This window comes from Chiloscyllium plagiosum, unplaced genomic scaffold (genome assembly GCF_037043375.1).
Source record: "Chiloscyllium plagiosum isolate Xiang-an unplaced genomic scaffold, Cpla_swu_hap1 HiC_scaffold_8, whole genome shotgun sequence".
NCBI lineage: Eukaryota > Metazoa > Chordata > Chondrichthyes > Orectolobiformes > Hemiscylliidae > Chiloscyllium > Chiloscyllium plagiosum.
Window position 1 is genome coordinate 67,312,578 of NW_028270146.1, and position 12,889 is coordinate 67,325,466.

A 12,889-nucleotide genomic window follows, 5' to 3' on the forward strand; every position below is an offset into this window, starting at 1 on the left:
CAAGCTTCAACAAAACCAAACTATAGCATTCCTTGTGTCAACACTGAACATCAGCTTGACTGAACAAGCCAAATTATGACCAATGGCTATATAGCTGAGTGGAGACTGTGTGCTTTACAACACCTGGTTTACTTTATGACCACACAAAGACTCTGTTCTGTCTACAAGTCTTTTTTTAGAAGTCTGAGGAAACATTCACTCAGTTGGCTGGATACAATTGCAGCAACTCTTAATACACACAACGCAAGATAGAGCAGTTTGTCCCTCATGGTTGGTTCTAGGGCTAAACACCATATCTGGTGATTGGTTCCATTGCTCAGGTATGAAAGATTGGAGTGTTTTTTAGTCACAGGATGCTGGGTCAGAATTCATTGCCCATCCCTCACTGCCTTTGAAAAGATGGTGGTGAGCTGTCTTCTTGAACCACTGCAGCGTGTACCATCTAGAAGATGCACTGCAAAAATTCACCAATGATCCTTAAACAGCATCTTCCAAAGGACAATCACTTCCATCTAGAAGGACAAGGGCTGCAAATACCTGGGAACTCCACCACAGTACGTTCCCCTCCAAGCCACTTACCATCCTGACTTGGAAATATATCATCATTCCTTCACTTTTGCTAAGTCAAAATCCTGGAATTTCCTCCCTAAGAGCCTTGGAGGTCAACCTACAATAAATGGACTGCAGCAGTCCAAGAAGGCAGTTAAGGATGGACAATAAATGCTGGCCATCCAGTGATGCCCATCTCCTATGAATGAATTTTAAATTTAACAAAAACTCTAGTTCATGGAAGGGTTCCCATAGTGCTGTTAGATAGATCCAGGATTTTGACACCCAATAACAGTGAAAGAAAGGCAATATGCTAGGGACATGTTAACAGGTGCTATAATGCACCCTAAGTGCCTATATGCAGCCTTCCTTCTGATGGCCAAACTCTTCCAGAGTCAGTGATGGAGGGCAACATCATGACTCATGCATTTAGGGGTCTAAGTAATTTAATAATTTCTCAGAGGGGTTAGTTGACAAAATAGTGTACATTTGGTTCCCCAATCTGAGTCAGATGAATCATTTTCAACCAGTGTGGCAAGATGTAATGGTTTCAAACCGAGGGTAAAAGCAGTAGAATATCAGTAATTATCCCTCCTCATAATTTTTATCCAAAGATCTCTTCTAGAATGTACACATATATTGATGTCAAGTGAGGACTGAATTTGGCTCAGTCATGATGCTATTCATCTCTATTAACATATAGCCTTGTCAACAATGCTTGGGCAATGTACCAGAGGTTACAGCGTGACCATGAACCATAGACCAACAGGACCGAATTGGATGGCAGAAAACCTGCCAATTAAAGCTTCTTAATAGTACCAATTGTTGTACTGAATGAATTATCATCCATTACAATCCTTAATCAGTTGAATTATACAGTAAATTGACCATTAACAGTGTTTAATAAAACAGTTCAATGCCAAATTACAAGCTATCACTTAGCCTTAAAATATTGTTTGATGTATTGGAGTGAATGCACAAAATTCAGTAATACAAGAAGATATTACAGAAATTATAAATATTATATATGGCTGGTGCCTAATAAATCACAGCATAAGGTGATGATGTAATCCATTTAGAAATATGAATTGAAAGTATAGAACAACTTAAATCTTACTTTTTAAAGTGTTTCAGAGAATTAGACATTGCTGTAGCTGGCTAAACAATTTAATTGCTAAAACAAATTTAATGTTTATTCCTTTTCATATATTGATTAACAACCAAAATAAAATCTTTAAAAATAATATTGTCTTGCAACAAGAAAATGTTTAATGTTTGAACAGCACTCATCTCACTGACTAGTTTAGTAACACATATCAAGGATAGTTTATAATGCTCTCTGGAATTTTTGTAATTGCCTGAGTTATTTCATACATTTACTTAAATGCTCTGACCTTTAGCTTGCAGTCAAGTTGCCACTTCCAGATATATTCCAGCATTTCAGGTATGCAGGAACAGAAGTAGAAAATAAATTGGGGTAAAGCCAAGTGATGCAAACTATCAAACCTTACTAAATAAAATAAGGCAATTCAACCCATCATATTTGTGTGAGCTCACTGACCTCCTCTTTCCATGTCATCTAGTATCTTACAGTCATAAAATCATAGAGATGTACACCACGGAAACAGACCCTTCAGTCCAACTCATCCATGCTGACCAGATATCCCAACCCAATCTCGTCCCATCTGCCAGCACCCAGCCCATATCCCTCCAAACCCTTCCTATTCATATACCCATCCAAATGCCTTTTAAATGTTGCTATTGTACCAGCCTCCACCACATCCTCTGGCAGCTCATTCCATATACATGCCACCCTCTGCATGAAAAAGTTGCCCCTTAGATCTTTTTTATATCTTTCCCGTCTCACCTTAAATCTATGCCTTCTAGTTCTGGACTCCCCAACATTGTCTATTTATCCTATCATGTTTTTGTAAACCTCCATAAGGTTTACCCCTCAGCCTCCAATGGTCCAGGGAAAACAACCCCAGCCTATTCAACCTCTCCATATAGCTCAAATCCTCCAACCCTGGCATCATCTTTGTAAATCTTTTCTGAACTCTTTCAAGTTTCACAACATCCTTCCAAAATGAAGGAGACCAGAATTGCATGCAATATTCCAACAGTGGCCTAACCAATGTCCTGTATAGCCACAACATGACCTCCCAACTCCTGTACTCAATACTCTGACCAATAAACGAAAGCATACCAAAGGCCTTGTCCACTATCCAATCTCTGCACACTCCTGCACCATCACGCACTAACCTGCACTCTCCCCCAACATCACTCACTCACTCGTACACTCCCCCACCATCACGCTCACTCCCCTCACGCTTCCCACCATCATGCTCACTCCTCCACACACTCCCCCACTGTCACACTCACTCACCTGCACACTCACCCACCATCACACTCACTCCCCCGCAAACTCCCTCACTGTCACACTCACTCTCCCACACACTCCCCAACTCTACTTTCAAGGAACTATGGACCTGCACTCCAAGGTCTCTTTGTTCAGCAATACTCCCTAGGACCTTAACATAACAAGTATAAGTCCTGCTAAGATTTGCTTTCCCAAAATTCAGCACCTCACATTTATCTAAAGTAAACTTCATCTCCCACTCCTCAGCCCATTGGCCTATCTGATCAAGATCCCATTGTAATCTGAGGTAACCTTCTTCACTGTCCACTACACCTCCAATTTGGTGTCACTTGCAAACTTATCAATTATACTTCTTATACTCACATCTCTTCAAATATTTATCCAATTTTCCTGGACAGTAAGCAATAGTCTTTGTTTCAACCACTTTCTATTTCTAAACAATGTGATGCTTTCAGAAATTTCTCTTAACCTCACACTTAAGTCCCTTAGTGATCATTTTAAACTAATGACCCTATTGGTACTAACTCCTCAATAGGGGAAACAGTAATTCTTTTCTCATTGTATCCAGATTTTAATAAGTACCATTCACATTTTTATTTAGCTTTCTTTGCCTTAATCAATATACTCTTTTTCATCTTAAATCTTTCTTCATGTTTTCCATACTTGCTATCATGCTGATGAAATCGTTTTTCCCATTGCATTAACATTCTGTGTATAACAGGGTGTGTAAAACTGTAGATGGCTGCTCCGTTTTCTAATCTCTGTTTTTACAATAATAAATAATACTTTGAGGATATATATTATCATCTTTGGGTTTCAGTTATTCTGTATCCTTTAATCATTACATAAAATCATCTTTTATACTAGAATGTACTATGGTAAATATTCTACATTTTAAATTACACTTGTCAACTGGTTGCTCATGTCTATGTCTTACCAGCTTTTTTAGAGAAAATTTTTCACTCCATATTTATTTTTAAACTCACTTTCACTTTTCTCCCTTTTTGCAGTCACTTCTTTTCTAAAACTTCTACTTCAATGGTTTCAGGAATTTTTGAGCTGCATTCTCTGTATACATGACCAACTCATAATGACAAGCAAAAGTGACCTAACACTGAACTTGACTTACACAACTTTCAATGTTTATCCAGTCTGAGTGCACCAATTTGGCTTCCTGTCTATCAATCAACTTTGCATTCATCGTACAACATTGTCCTCTTACATCATTCATTAACATCTTCTCACATACTTCTTGAGAGACACATGGTCTAAATACATGTATACCTATATGTACTGCAGTTAGTTGTCCAGTTAATTCTTCAATCGGTCATATAAGCACATTAAACATTACAACTTTATTCAATGTTCTAGATTAATTCATGCATACTTATAATCTTACTCACTTTGATTTTGGTTATGGATTCCACAACCACAAAATTTAGTTGTATAGCACATGTATTTTTTGGCAAACTTTATTGAAGTTTGAACACATGCACAAATAGATTCAGGAACACCTTCTTACCCACCGTTATCAGACTTTTGAACAGACTTGTTACATGCTAATTCTGATCTCTCTCTCTCTCTCTCGCTCGCTCTCTCTCTGCATCTTCTCTGCAGCTGTAACACTATATTCTGCACTCTGGTCTGTCACCCTGATATACTTTACATGGTATAATCTGCCTGTACAGCACACAAAAGAACACTTTTCACCATATCTTGGTACACATGACAACATGTGACACCAATAAATCAATCAATCAATCACAGATGCTATTTGGGACTCAAAATGACATCCGTGTCTCACACGTACACTTCTGGTGTGGACTGACCATTCAGGGTAGTTTGCAAGCTCCTTTAAGAGTGGCTGGCTAATTTTATGTAATGCAGGTTAGCTTTAAGTGGTACAAACCTCTCATAAATTTGTGCCCCAGTCAGCAGTGTGTTTGACTCTGATTACAATTTACAAAATTTGTGTGCTGCTTATTTCAAATGGAATCAGTATGGCTGATTGCACATCATGAACCTCATGTCAGTTCTCAGGCCTTATTGAATTTTGTGGCAAAATTGGTACTTCTCAACCTGTAGTTATTCAGTTTACCCTTGTCTCCATTGTTAATTGGGTGTGTGACATTAAAATTACTCTATAATTCCTTGGTACAAATTGTTTCTTTAAAAGTTTGTTCTCAGAAGCATGGCTGTTCTTCAACTGGCTCAGAGGTTTGCCATTAAAGTTTGGTGATCGTCCAACTGAAGTGTCATAGTTTTGAAAGAATGAATTCCTTTGAAAAAGGAAATAATGTGGGCAAATGTGAAGTTGTTTATTTTGGCAGGGAGAATGAAAGAATATAATATTATTTAAATAGAGAAAAACAGCAGAAAACTACAATACAAAGGGGTACACATACACAAAACACAAAAAGCTAGCACACAGGTGCAGCAGGTAATCAGTAAGGCTAATAGAATGTTGACCCTTATTTCAAGGAGGTTGGCATTTAAGAGTAGCGAAGCGTTACTGCAAATGGACAGGTGCTGGTGAGATCTTGAGTACTGTGAGCAGTTTTGTTCCCCTTATTTAAGGCAAGATATCATTTCATTGGAGACAACTCATAGAAGGTTCACTAAGAAGGTCCCAGGTATGGAGAGATTGTCTTACGAGCAAAAGGCAAACAGTTTGGAACTCTACTCACTGGAGTTTAGAAGAAAGAGAGGTGATTCTTAAGGCCTTGACAAAGTAAATGCTCAGAGGATGATCCTCTCATGGAATAGTCTAGGACCAGAGGGCATAGTCTCAGAGCAAAAGGAAGCCAATTTAAGACTGAGATGAAGAGGAATTTCTTCCCTCAGAAGGATGCCAGTCTTTGGAATTCCTCGCCACAGAGATCTGTGGGGCCAGAGTCCTTGTGTATATTTAAGGTTGAGATAGATTCTTGATTAATAGTGGAATCAAGGGTTACAGGGAAGGAGCAGGAAAGTGGATATGAGGAATGTCCAGCCATGATCCGATTGAATAGTGGAGCAGACTCAAGGGGCCAGAACAGCTAATTCCTGTTCCTTATGGCCTTTTTGATGGTTATCTGTAAGGGTGGAATCATATACACCATTATTTGTAAAAATATCTGTATTTAGTACTCGAGTAAAAGCAAAGTGTTACAGGTGCTGGAAATCTGAAATAAAATCAGAAAGTCCTGGAGAAACACAAGAAGTCTGGAAACGTCTTCGGAGTAAAACAGAATAAATGTTTTGAGTTCAATATCATTTCTTCAGAACTCAAGTTACTATTTATATTATCTGCTAGTCTTTTATCCTACTTACTGATGGTCCTCATCTCTGCTAATCTTCTGATGATACTTTTTATGTTCATTATAATAAGACCATAAGACCATAAGACATAGGAGTGGAAGTAAGGCCATTCGGCCCATCGAGTCCACTCCGCCATTCAATCATGGCTGATGCGCATTTCAGCTCCACTTACCAGCGTTCTCCCCGTAGCCCTTAATTCCTCTAGACAACAAGAATCTATCAATCTCGGCCTTGAAGACATTTAGCGTCCCGGCTTCCACTGCACTCCGTGGCAATGAATTCCACAGGCCCACCACTCTCTGGCTGAAGAAATGTCTCCGCATTTCTGTTCTGAAACGACCCCCTCTAATTCTAAGGCTGTGTCCACGGGTCCTAGTCTCCTCGTCTAACTGAAACAATTTCCTAGCATCCACCTTTTCCAAACCATGTATTATTTTGTACGTCTCTATTAAAGTCTCCCCTTAATCTTCTAAACTCCAACGAATACAATTCCAGTATCCTCAGCCGTTCCTCATATGTTAGACCTGTCATTCCAGGGATCATCCGTGTGAATCTCCGCTGGACACGTTCCAGTGCCAGTATGTCCTTCCTGAGGTGTGGGGACCAAAACTGGACACAGTACTCCAAATGGGGCCTAACCAGAGCTTTATAAAGTCTTAGTAGTACATCTCTGCTTTTATATTCCAACCCTCTTGAGATAAGAGACAACATTGCATTCGCTTTCTTAATCACGGACTCAACCTGCATGTTTACCTTTAGAGAATCCTCGACTAGCACTCCCAGATCCCTTTGTGCTTTGGCTTTATTAATTTTCTCACCATTTAGAAAGTAGTCTATGCTTTTATTCTTTTTGCCAAAGTGCAAGACCTCGCACTTGCTCACGTTAAATTCCATCAGCCATTTCCTGGACCACTCTCCCAACCTGTCTAGATCCTTCTGTAGCCTCCCCACTTCCTCAGTACTACCTGCCTGTCCACCTAACTTGGTATCATCGGCAAACTTCGCTAGAATGCCCCCGGTTCCCTCATCCAAATCATTAATATATAATGCGAACAGCTGTGGCCCCAGCACCGAACCCTGCGGGACACCGCTCATCACCGGCTGCCATTCTGAAAAAGAACCTTTTATCCCAACTCTCTGCCTTCTGTTAGACAGCCAATCCTCAATCCATCCCAGCAGCTCACCTCGAACACCATGGGCCCTCACCTTGCTCAGCAGCCTCCCGTGTGGCACCTTATCAAAGTCCTTTTGAAAGTCTAGATAGACCACATCCACTGGGTTTCCCTGGTCTAACCTACTTGTTACCTCTTCAAAAAATTCCAACAGGTTTGTCAGGCATGACCTCCCTTTACTAAATCCATGTTGACTTGTTCTAATCAGATTCTGCTCTTCCAAGAATTTAGAAACCTCATCCTTAATGATGGATTCTAGAATTTTACCAACAACTGAGGTTAAGCTGATTGGCCTATAATTTTCCATCTTTTGCCTTGATCCTTTCTTGAACAAGGGGGTTACAACAGCCATCTTCCAATCATCCGGGACCTTTCCTGACTCCAGTGACTCTTGAAAGATCTCAACCAATGCCTCTGCTATTTCCTCAGCCACCTCTCTCAGAACTCTAGGGTGTATCCCATCGGGGCCAGGAGATTTATCAATTTTAAGACTTTTTAACTTTTCTAGCACTATCTCTTTCGTAATGGCAACCATACTCAACTCAGCCCCGTGACACCCTTTAATTTTTGGGATATTACTCATGTCTTCCACTGTGAATACTGACGCAAAGTACTTGTTAAGTTCTCCTGCTATTTCCTTATCTCCCATCACTAGGCTTCCTGCATCAGTTTGAAGTGGCCCAATGTCTACTTTTGCCTGTCGTTTGTTTCTTATGTACTGAAAGAAACTTTTACTATTATTTCTAATATTACTGGCTAGCCTACCTTCATATTTGATCCTCTCCTTTCTTATTACACTCTTTGTTATCCTCTGTTTGCTTTTGTATCCTTCCCAATCTTCTGATTTCCCACTGTTCTTAGCTACTTTATAGGATCTCTCTTTTTCTTTAATACATTTCCTGACTTCCTTTGTCAGCCAAGGTTGTCTAATCCCTCCCCGGTTAATCTTTCTTTTCTTGGGAATGAACCTCTGTACAGTGTCCTCAATTATACCTACAAACTCCTGCCATTTTTGCTCTACTGTCTTCCCGGTTAGCCTCTGCTTCCAGTCTATTTTAGTCAGTTCCTCTCTCATGCCCTCATAATTACCTTTATTCAACTGTAACACCATTACATCCGATTTTGCCTTCTCCCTTTCAAACTCCAGACGGAACTCTATCATATTATGGTCGCTACTTCCTCAGGGTTCCCTTAGGAATGATCTTTATTAACTCTTTAACTTTATCAATATGCATCCCTTTGAATTTTCAGTTTAGTTTTAAGCTATTTATCCATAGATCTCTATACTTTGAAGCATAACCTTTTCATCTTATAATAACAGGATTTTGTTTTTTGAGTTTAAATCTCGTTGCATTTCAAATATTGGGTACCTTGTACATTTTGGAAATGTATTTGTGAATGTTTTTAATTTATGCAACAGCAAATACTTCAGCCTCTAATGAAAACAGAAGATGTTGAAAATATTCAGCAGCATCTGCACAGAGAGAGAGTGAGAAATAGACAGAAAAATGTGTTGGGAGGGTTCATGATCACAGTTACCTCATATAGCAGTCAATGATTTTTTTTGCAAATTTCTGATAGTTTATTGGGAAACAGAAATTTACTGGTACATTAATTTATTAGAAATTAAAAGGAAATATGACCCATGACAAAAGAGAATGCTTTACTTATCCCAGAGCCATTCTATGGAATGGAGGAGTGGAGGGAGCACACTCCTACATCCCAGTGGCCTACGTCCTTTTGTGATGGCCTTTGGTAGTCTTTGGTGTTCTTGGTACCAACAGTTCTTCCCTTAGGCTGATGTTGGGGAATTCCTGGTCATTAAGTGTATTTAAGACTAAGATAGATAGGTTCTTGAGTGTCAAGGATATCAACAGTTACAGGGAGAGAGCAGGAGAATGGGGTTGAGAAACGTATCAGCCATGATTGAATGGCAGAGCAGACTTGATGGGCTGAATGGCCTAATTTCTGCTCCTATGTCTTATGGTCTTATGGTCCTATGATCCTGCAAGGAGTGAGGTGTGGCTCATCTCCCTGGATCCTCTTTACCCTCCCTGTCCTCCTGTCCCTGGTAATACCTTATTTCGGGAGCTGGAGATCAATACAAAGTCAATCACCTGTCTAACCACTCCCCACTGTCCCCACCCCCCTTGGCTGGTAAGCTGTTGTATTTTTACCCACCTCCATTTGAAGGTTAATTTTAATTTCTTCTAAGACCAAAACTTCCTAATTGTTGATACATTTCACTGATAATGGAGTGGAGTGGTGTGTCAGTCAAGATCTTGATGAATCTTATGACCTCTCCTCTGTTTTCATGTAGAGATTTGTTAATATTACAGAAATCTTGTTACTAATGTGACATAGTTAGATGAGGTCTCATGCTATGCAGAAAATAACCAAATATGCAATATTGAGTTACCAGTTCAGGTTGATAATCTTTCATGTGTCCATTACTTCCTGATACTAACAAATCTCTATTTTTGGAGCAAGCTTGCAGTCTTTATTGATTATCTCAATGGAACCCATGTTAATATACAGTCACTGGTATAACTGCAAATTGCCAGCTCCATGTTTTACATGGTTCTGAAAGAGTTAATACTGGGGAGTGCCATAAACACCACCCAAAATAATGATGTAATGTGGATCGGCAGAATAGTTTTGGATCTCATCAGAATGAGACCTAACATCTGTTTTTTCTCGAGATCTCTGGAACAATGCCCATCATATCAATGCAACCTACAACTAGTTCCTATCATGCAATCAAAAGTATTTCATTAACTAAAAGAAATTCTCCTATTTAGACCGAAAAGTGGTCTTCCAGGCTGGATTCCTAATTTTCTACATTGCAAGAGGATGGTGGCAGCAATCTTCATCATGAGCAGTACCTCATACAGTGTCGTGAGTTCACATGCCCAGACACCTGACCACTGTTACTAACAGTTATAATGGAACTGTAGCTATCAAGTTATTTGAGTAAGTGGTCACAAGGGATGTCAGTCAAAACAGACAAAACAGATCGCTGTTTAATATGTCATCTAAAAGCCAACCCTTCTCTTAAAGCAGTGTTCCCGTTGTGTTTCACTGGAATGGCAACTGAGATAGTGGTATAGGATTCAAACTCAACTCTTTGACTAAAAAACTCTACAAACTAATCCTCACTGACATAACAACCCAAATTTCTTCTAGTAGCATCAACTGATTAATATGGAAGTTGGAGAAGTGTCAGATTCGGACAATAGAAAATATTTTCATGGCACATTACTAGTGCAAAGTAGACAATGCTTTACGTTGTATGAGGCTGATTATTTATTAGTCAGATAATAAGAAAAAAAATGTGATGAATGTTAAATAACAATGGTATCTTGGAAAACTTGGAAACTTTGACTTTTGTCTTCTTGGGGAGAGGGTCCCATAGACAGTTTGAAACATGTGTGACACTTCTGCATCCAGCTCCAGTAAATGCCATTGATATTTTAACACTACACAGGCCCAATCTCTTCTGGAGTGAGGTGTTAAAATAAGGCTATAAAGTTAAGTTTAAGGAAATAAAGGATAAACTCACAAGCTATTTCTTGTGGTTAAATAAAATATTTATATGGGGTAAAATATTCACTGTGACAGAAACATGATGCAGTAAATAAGATCAAACTCTCTGCTGTTCAAAAATATTGGTTTAGTCAAATGTCAATATTTACCTAGGTTTAGGCTGATGGAGAGCATGACATACATCACTACAACCGCCACCAAACTGGCTTTAGCATTGCAAACACATTTTTGGTGTATTTGCACTATAGAAATGATGCTAAGTTGAAGTTGCTTTGCACTAACATTAAACCTGGAGCTTTAACCAGGTAAGTACCAATTTGAAAAATGATTCTAATGGAATCATGCTGTACCTATAATCTAGTATCAATGTAAACTGCTTTTGCTTCATATCAACTTTAAAGTTGTTTGTGAACGCACCGGTGAACTACAAACAATAACTGCCAAAGCACATAAAATGCATAGTGTTTATATGATGTATTAAAATATTGAATATTTCTGTTGTTGTTCAAAGGTCCTTCTGCAATAATACATGTTTCGTCAGCGCGAAGTGGCTATAATGGGATTGACGAATTGTGGATTTTTTTTTGGATAACGCAAACTTTCTACTGAACAAGTATAGCAATTTTCTGTTAATGATCTTCTACAGCCTGATTTCAATAGCGCTTTTCCATAGCACGATTTTCTATAACACAGGGTCACAGAGGAACACAACTGTCATATTAGAGCAGAATGACCTGTAATAAAAACTAAGGAAGTCTTCTGATTTGAGATATCCAAGACTGGATTTTCTGACAATAAATTGCACTAAATAGTAACAGAAGTAGCAAAAAAAAGTTTGGAAAATAATTGTGGTGGCGTGGTGGTTCAGTGGTTCGCATGGCTGCCTCACAGTGCCAGAGTTTGATTCCAGCCTTGGCTGACTGTCTATGTGGAGTTTAAACATTCTTTCCGTGTCTGTGGGTTTTCTCTGGATGCTCCAGTTTCCTCCCACTGTTCAAAAATGTGCGGCTTAGGTATATTAGCCATGGGAAATACAGGGAAAGAGGATTGGGGATGGTTCCGGGTGGGATGCTCTTCGGAGGGTCAATGGGCTGAACGGCCTGATTCCACACTGTAGGGATTCTATGGAAGTTTCTTCACCCAATCTTGATATTCTTCTTGCCTCTTCAGGATTACTGCTTTCTCCAAACACCAATATGAAAAATCCAAAGGAAAGTCAGGGGTCGAAATCATTGTGCATTTTCCTCTAAGCTGCTACCTTAACAGCAAGTGAGACTGAAGGCAAAAATTGGCAGTGGGCTCTAGTGGGCGTTTACCATTCCAGGCCATAGTCTCAGATTTTCGTACCTCTTCTAGCCTCTTAGATGATATGTTGGAAGTATTTTGAGCTGCAGCACTTTCCCCATGCAGCATTGACATGAAGACAACATGAAGAATTTGTGTCAGCATGAAGTCAATATTGGAACACCTCAGGCACCTGAAGAAAAACTTTCTTTACTATGTTTCAAAATTGTTTTTCCGAAAGGCATCCCTATTGCACTATTATAACTTAGGGCTTCTCAGAGATTTTAGAGTTAGTAAAGGTTTTGGAAATGTCAACCTTTTATATTTTGAATCCTTGCTGGAACTGAGTCTTTATATTTTTAATTGTTATTTTGTATTAAAAGTCAACTAAATTGCATTTAGATTACTTCATTAGAATAACCAAAATTATTCTGTTAATTTAGACATCAGTTTCTTTAAAGTATTATCTTTCTAGCAATATAGTAATACTGGACAAGTCAGATTGCAGAATACAGGGCCATCAATGTTCTTTTAACATAAGAAAACAAGTTTATAACACACATGACAATAAAAATAAATTTCTAACTTAGCTGACTCTTCCTAAGTTTCCTTTTTGGACTACAGAAAATGTGGTAAGCCTTCTTTCTAGTTCTGAGGG